This window comes from Daucus carota, chromosome 3 (genome assembly GCF_001625215.2).
Source record: "Daucus carota subsp. sativus chromosome 3, DH1 v3.0, whole genome shotgun sequence".
In the NCBI taxonomy this organism is placed as follows: Eukaryota; Viridiplantae; Streptophyta; class Magnoliopsida; order Apiales; family Apiaceae; genus Daucus; species Daucus carota.
This window is the reverse complement of record NC_030383.2, coordinates 30,610,463-30,617,905: the sequence shown is the minus strand read 5'-3', so window position 1 is coordinate 30,617,905 and position 7,443 is coordinate 30,610,463. Positions and strand designations below refer to the sequence as shown.

At 33.0% G+C, this 7,443-nt stretch overlaps 1 non-coding gene across 1 annotated transcript; it reads right to left on the bottom strand.

The window, feature by feature from the left end:
* Positions 1-6,868: 6,868 nt before the first annotated feature.
* On the bottom strand, positions 6,869-6,975 carry LOC135151773 (small nucleolar RNA R71). The gene has a single exon (XR_010290692.1). It is a non-coding gene; the product is annotated as a small nucleolar RNA R71 (small nucleolar RNA).
* Positions 6,976-7,443: the final 468 nt, after the last annotated feature.

Below are 7,443 nucleotides of genomic sequence, written 5' to 3'. Positions count from 1 at the left end.
TGCTCCATTCCTTATCATACCTATTTTTTACCCAAATTTTATCATACAAAATTTGCCCTCACTCATTTTTTTCAAAGTCCTCCTTCCTGCACTCTATTATTTTCTTTTATTTATACTCATTCCATTCCATTCACCCCAACCAAACACAACATACGGGTATCACTAATTTATACTGCACTAATCACTGTTTTTATACATATGTAAACAACAATTTTTATTATCAAAATTGAGAAAATCTACTTATCTAAACTATTGATAATCGATTATAGATGATCAATTTAATCCATAGGAAGGTTCTTGGCGGTAGGAAGCCGCAAGAGAAGTTGTATGATGATGGGAAGTAGTCGTTAGTTTTGTAAGTTATGATGGAAAATGTATGTGAGTATTGGTGATGATAGACAATGGTGGCAAGTCATAAAAGTCTGGTAATGGTAGTAAGAGGTCCATTATTATGATTTGGGTGAAGATGATGGTCATATACGTTGCATATATGTATATATATATATATATATATATATATTTATATTCGCGAGATATGCTATATATAAATTAGTGATATGTTATGTACAAATTAGTGATTTCTGTAGTTAAAAATAGTGATAAAAATTGTCCAGAAACTGGTTATTAGTTTTTAGGCTAATTTGGTTTCTATTGGAGTAGGACTCTCTCTCTCTCTCTCTCTCTCTCTCTCTCTCTCTATATATATATATATATATATATATATATATATATATATATGTATATATATATATGTATATATGTGTATATATATATATATATATATATATATATATATATAAACGGTAACACTCCATAGCATACCCTCTTATATGGAGTTACGTAGCACACCATTATAAATATATACATAATATATATTCTATTATATTTTTTATGAAATATAATTGCAAATTTTGATTATTAAACCAAAAACGAAGTTATACAATTTTTTTATTCCAAAGGTCATCTAAAATTATGCAATATCTCAACATGATTCTATAACAGAATAATAATCATCCAGAATTATTCTGTTGTAGAATCAGTTTCGAAAATATACTTTTTTTAATCAAATTTTAAGTGTTAAATTACTTAAAATAGATATATTTTATAGTATTCCATATTGGAATCACATTTTATATGTATTCTATAACAGAATTTATAATAAAATTGATGATTTATAGTCGCGCACTATGTAACTCCATATAAGGAGTCCCTCTCTGGAATGTTGGCCTATATATATATATATATATATATATATATATATATATATATATATATATATATATATATATATATATAGGGCTTCTCCTTGAGGATCCAACTAAACTAGTAACCTAGTAACTATGTTAAGAGCAGTTAACCCAAACAACTGACAAGGCTACAGAATAGGAAGACATAGGAAGACACGCACATTTCTATTCCAAGTGTTACAAATTTCACTATCAAAACTCACCAAATAAATTATTTTTTTTGTATTATAACTCAGAATTAGCAAATATCAAAAATAATACCAAACAGTTATCTGATTTCTACAACAACACTTTTTTTACTAGCACTTTTCCAAACAGACCCGTAGTTTATTCACTTTATCTAATTTTATAACGTGATTTTTATATTTCAACTAAATCTGTATTTTTTATTTAGTAATTTTTTTTGATTTCTCAATTCTTTCCTACATGTTCTATTTAAAATAACATATGTACTTTTTATGTTCTGTTCTTGAAATTTTTTAATATATTTTATATATGTTCTGTATTTTGAAAACAAATTATAATCTATCGTATAATATTTTTATGTTCTGTAAATTCGAGAGAATACAAATGAATTTTAAAATTTATGTTTTAAAATATAATAAAGAATTACACAACACAAAAGTATTTTTTAATTTATCTTTACTATATATGTTATAAAATTTTGGTGTTAATACTTTTAAGGAACAAAGAACATAATAAAAAATATGAAACATAAAATATAATAAGAGAAATAAAATATAATGAAAATAGAGAATATAAAAAATTCAAACAAAAACAAAGGCATTCAAGCGTGGGCCACGTATGTTCACACACATTGACAGTTATAATAAGTTACACTGCACAGTAACTTATTCTGGATACAATCGTGCGGCTGATATGCATAGTTACCAGATTACTCAAATAGCCTGGTTCTCGTTGAACCATCCCATATATATATATATATATATATATATATATATATATATATATATATATATATATATATAGACACACACACACACACACATATGTGTGTGTATATATATATAATGCAGAATTATTAATTAATATCTAACCAAAGGAAAATCTAATTAAATAAAATTTAATAATTTTATTTAGGAATAAAATCGAGTTTAAAACCTAATTAAATATATTAAATGTAATGACCATCAAAATGGTAATACAAGCCATAAAAATGGCACTAAAAGCCATTAAAGACATAAAAAAGTAATCAATAATGACCCTCATAAATGGTACTAAATATTCATACAGAATATTTATCCAATCACAATTTAAAACGTAACAAATTAAGATTTACAATTACTACAATTAAATCAAATAATATTCAAATTTACAATTCTAAAACTAAAATCATGCCATAAAATAATTCAATCAGAAAAAACTAATATCAGAATGCATCCTAATTAAGTCACCACTATTAATTCAACATGACACCCATATGTATACTCTGTAATACAGACCAATATCAGAACAATTAACTCAATAGCGACAAAAAATCAAAAACAACTCAGACAATAATAAACAAAACAATGCAACCTTAAAAATAAGAACCTGCAACTCGGACGTTACTCGGAATTAACATGAAACAAGACTCAAAAACTAAATTCAGGAAATCCTTAAAGCTGGTGAACTCAGCAGAAGACGCACAAAACTAGCAAACTAAACGACTCAAACACGACTTCACTCAACTTGGTGCTAAACAAAATGACTCGGGACGGCGACTCAGACCAAACCACGCATTAAAACTCAAGCATTACAGGACTCCGACACAGTGCTGTAATTTAATTCATATCTTTATAAGTTAAACAACACAATCCTGACAACAAATAGGACACTGGAATTACTCATCACCTTTATATATACATACATACATACATACATAGGGTAGCACTCCATAGCATACCCTCTTATATGGAGTTACGTAGCACACCATTATAAATATATACATAATATATATTCTATTATATTTTTTATGAAAAATAATTTCAAATTTTGATTATTAAACCGAAAACGAAGTTATACAACTTTTTTTATTCCAAAGATCATCTAAAATTATGCAATATCTCAACATGATTCTATAACAAAATAATAATCATCCAGAATTATTCTGTTGTAGAATCAGTTTCGAAAATATACTTTTTTTTAATCAAATTTCAAGTGTTAAATTACTTAAAATAGATTTATTTTATAGTATTCAATATTAGAATCACGTTTTATATGTATTCTATAACAGAATTTATAATAAAATTGATGATTTATAGTGGCGCACTATGTAACTCTATATAAGGAGTCCCTCTCTGTAATGTTGGCCTACATACATACATACATACATACATATATATATATATATATATATATATATATATATACATACATACATATATATAGGGTCCTACTCCAATACAAACTACTAGAATAGAAACTAAATAGAAACCAATTTGATTTAGTAGAATGATGCGGGTTTCGGGATCGAGGATGGACCCTGAGATGGGCCTAGACTGGGTCTAAGTGGGGCCTAGTGGGGCCGAGTCGGGGCCTAATGGGACCATGGTGGGGGCAAGTTTTGGCTCTTAAGACTGTTGGGGCCTGTCCAGGGCCTGTGAGGAGCCTTGGCGAGGCCCTAGCGGGCCCGGGGTAGATTGAGTGGGGGTGAGGGTGGGCCCTAGTTAGGTGATGACATATAGGGGGTGGGTGATGTCATATAGGTGGTGGGTGAGGTCATTTAAGTATAGTTTTTCTTGGTTTCTATTTTAGTGGTTTGTATTTGAGAAATTGCCTATATATGTATATATATATAAAACAAATTTTGAAGATGAGAAAGTCCATAGGGAAGAATAATCTTCTGTATATAATTGAGCTATTCAATTACCAAAAAAATTGAACTTGAATAAACAATCTGAGAGAGAGCGTTGGGGAAAGAATTGGTGAATCTTGGAGCAGGGATGAGTCTGCAAGGCACTTCTCTTCAACGACATTGGATTCACATTCTTGAACACAACACATTGATCATCTTTTGTTTTTTTATAGATAGGTAAGCATCATTAATCTTGAACATTAGTCATGATTCAAACAATTTAGCAAGATGTGTAATCAGATGAACACAAAACGAATCTAACAAGTCAAATCGAATCAATATGATACGCTTCCAGGCAGAAAAGACCAGAAAATCACAAGTCAAGTCTCATTGATGATTGATCAACATCGTTAACCATCAATTATCGAATGGAATAGAAATATAAAGAAATTTTTAATCATGAAATTGGTGGGATATTTGAAACTTATTTGATATGTTTGTGCTACGATCATCGGTAATGATAAGACCAAACCATTAAAAGACATGAACATATAAAAACTTGCTTACACGATACAATCAGAATTTACCTCTACATCTATCTATCTATCTATATAATAGTTTCTGAACTCTAATTTGTACGGTAACATACATGCTGGGAAACCGACCCTGTGATAAGTGGTATTTATACACACTTATAGGCCTTCATTTCCACTTAAATTGGTTGGTTGTACTTAAGTGTTTAGTGTCTTTTGATGTGTTTTTAGTGTTTTTCTGTGCAGGTCACGAGTTGAGGTGATGAAGGGATTTTCTCTCATTTTAGGTTGTTTTTGGTGCATTAATTGCAAGAATAGAGAATTGTGGATTCATCACGACTTGGGATTTTGTGGGTACATCTTCTACAAACCCTCACGAGAACACACTCGTCCACTAGAGCTGTCTAGGGGTTTAAAGGGCTTGTTGCATGTGCTAAATGCAACTGTGATCACCTACGGAAGTGGTACTAGAGCGAGGAAGGGCATGCACGCGAGAACGAGCTAAAAAACGAAGAAACGGGCTGCCAGTGGCAGACAGTAGCGCGCCCGCGCTAGATCTTAGCGCGCCCGCGCTAGCTACTGTCCCACTAGCGCGCCTGCGCTAGTCTAGCGCGGCTGCGCCCAGCAGTGTTGTTCCGGGCCGATTTTTGGAGCTTTTCTGATGGATTTTAGCAGCGGTCAAGGCCCGGTTGACTTGGTCAATGTATCTAATTTCTCATGTGTAAAAACCCTAGCCTCACTTGTATCGTAGAATATCGGAATATAGTTTTATCAGTTTTTCTCTTGTAATAAAACACATTAGTGAATTGTATTGGATCGTTCTTCGCGAGGAAGTGACAGTTTCGAGCGAGATCGTGAACATCAATTCTGTAACGTTGTGTTCTTATTTATTAATTCAAGCAATTGTCTTATGTTTAATTCTCGTCTTTTATTTATCATGTTTTCATTAGAACCCATGATGTCGATTAGTTCGATTAAGAACTAACCGCCTTCATGGGATTCTAATGGACTTATCGATGTAGTCTAGTAAAGAATATTAATTGCTTGATTTTGTGACGTACGTTGATTTCTTTGCATGCGCCGTGCTTATTCTTCTTAGGAGCGTAGCTAACTTCTAAGTTGTTTGTTAATTCTTTCTGAAGCGAGAGTGGATGATTGAATTTAGAACTATGCCATGTAAACATAGGATTATGTGAATGAAGCATAATTTGTGGTAGACTTGAACTATTTTTATCACCCTGTGTAATCATGATAGATGACCTGTTATTAAACCTCTCTGCTTACACTACCGCTATAGAGATATAGGGTCTGAGCTTCGTTGGTGTCCATGAGATCTCTGTCTTAATTGTGGATTTTGATTGGTATGATATGTGTGCAACGAAAGTTGGCATGTATTACTTTCGTGTTGTCTGATTAGGATCAACAGTCGCATGTTAATCAGTAATTTCAATTCTAGATGAATTCGATAATGAAGTTAGAATCCCATGTGTTTTCCTATTCTGATTTTGATTAGTAAATTTAGTTATTAGTATAAAAGAACACATCCTTGTTAATTGTCTTAGCAGTGAAAATTACTCATACATTGTTGCATAGGTGCGTATTCTTAATTCACCAGTCTCTGTGGGAACGAACAAATATATTACTTGTGATCACGTGCGCTTGCGTGTAGATTTTTGCGAACAAGTTTTTGGCGCCGCTGCCGGGGACTCGGTGTTAATTAATTAGTTTATGTACTTGTCATTAGTGTGCATTAAAATTCACTGACTAGGATTCTATTCTCTTCTCACTTTTCTTTTCTTTTCTTTATTTCAGGTACTTGGGTCGCGTTTATGCTAACACGTTCTAAAGCTCGTAAGGAAGCAATTGATTCATCTTCTTCTTCTGATTCTGAAACAATGACAGAACCTGAAGCACAACCAGACAGTAAGGCATTGAAGGATTTCTCTATGCCAAAGATCGATGATATCCAGTCAAGCATTGTCAGGCCTGCAATCGCAGCCAATGCCTTTGAAATCAAACCAGGAACTATTCAAATGGTCCAGAACTCGGTACAGTTTGGGGGTTCTCCTACTGAAGACCCTAATATGCATATACGTAATTTTATAGAGATCTGTGACACTTTCAAATTTAATGGAGTTTCTGATGATGCTGTGAAGCTAAGGCTTTTTCCATTTTCACTGAGAGATAAGGCTAAGGGATGGTTGCATTCTTTACCATCTGGTTCTATTACTACATGGGAAGATCTAGCTCAGAAATTTCTCACTAAATTCTTCCCCATGGCAAAGACTGCTGCACTACGAAATGCTCTATCTCAATTCTCTCAACAATCAGGAGAAACATTCTGTGAAGCCTGGGAGCGATATAAGGAGATGCTAAGGAAGTGTCCCCATCATGGCATGCCAGATTGGATGCAAATAAACTGTTTCTATAATGGTCTTGGACCTCAATCCAGACCTATGCTTGATGCTGCTTCTGGAGGTGCGCTATGGGCTAAAAGTTATGAAGAAGCTTATGATCTTATTGAAATGATGGCTGCTAATGAATATCAGAACCCTACTCAAAGACTTACTCAAGGGAAGGTAGCCGGAGTTCTTGATCTTGACACGTCTACAGCTATTGCTGCTCAACTTAAGGCTCTCACGATGAAAGTCGATTCTCTGGCTAACCAAGGAATTCAACAGCCAATCTCAATTTGCGAATTATGTGCTGGTACTCACTCTACTGATCAGTGTGCCATTTCTAGTGAATCAGCACAATTTGTGAGCAACTTTCAGAGAGGTCAACAGCCTGCTCCAGCTACTTACCATCCTAACAACCGAAATCATCCGAATTTCAGCTGGAGTAATAATCAGGGTTATAATCAGCC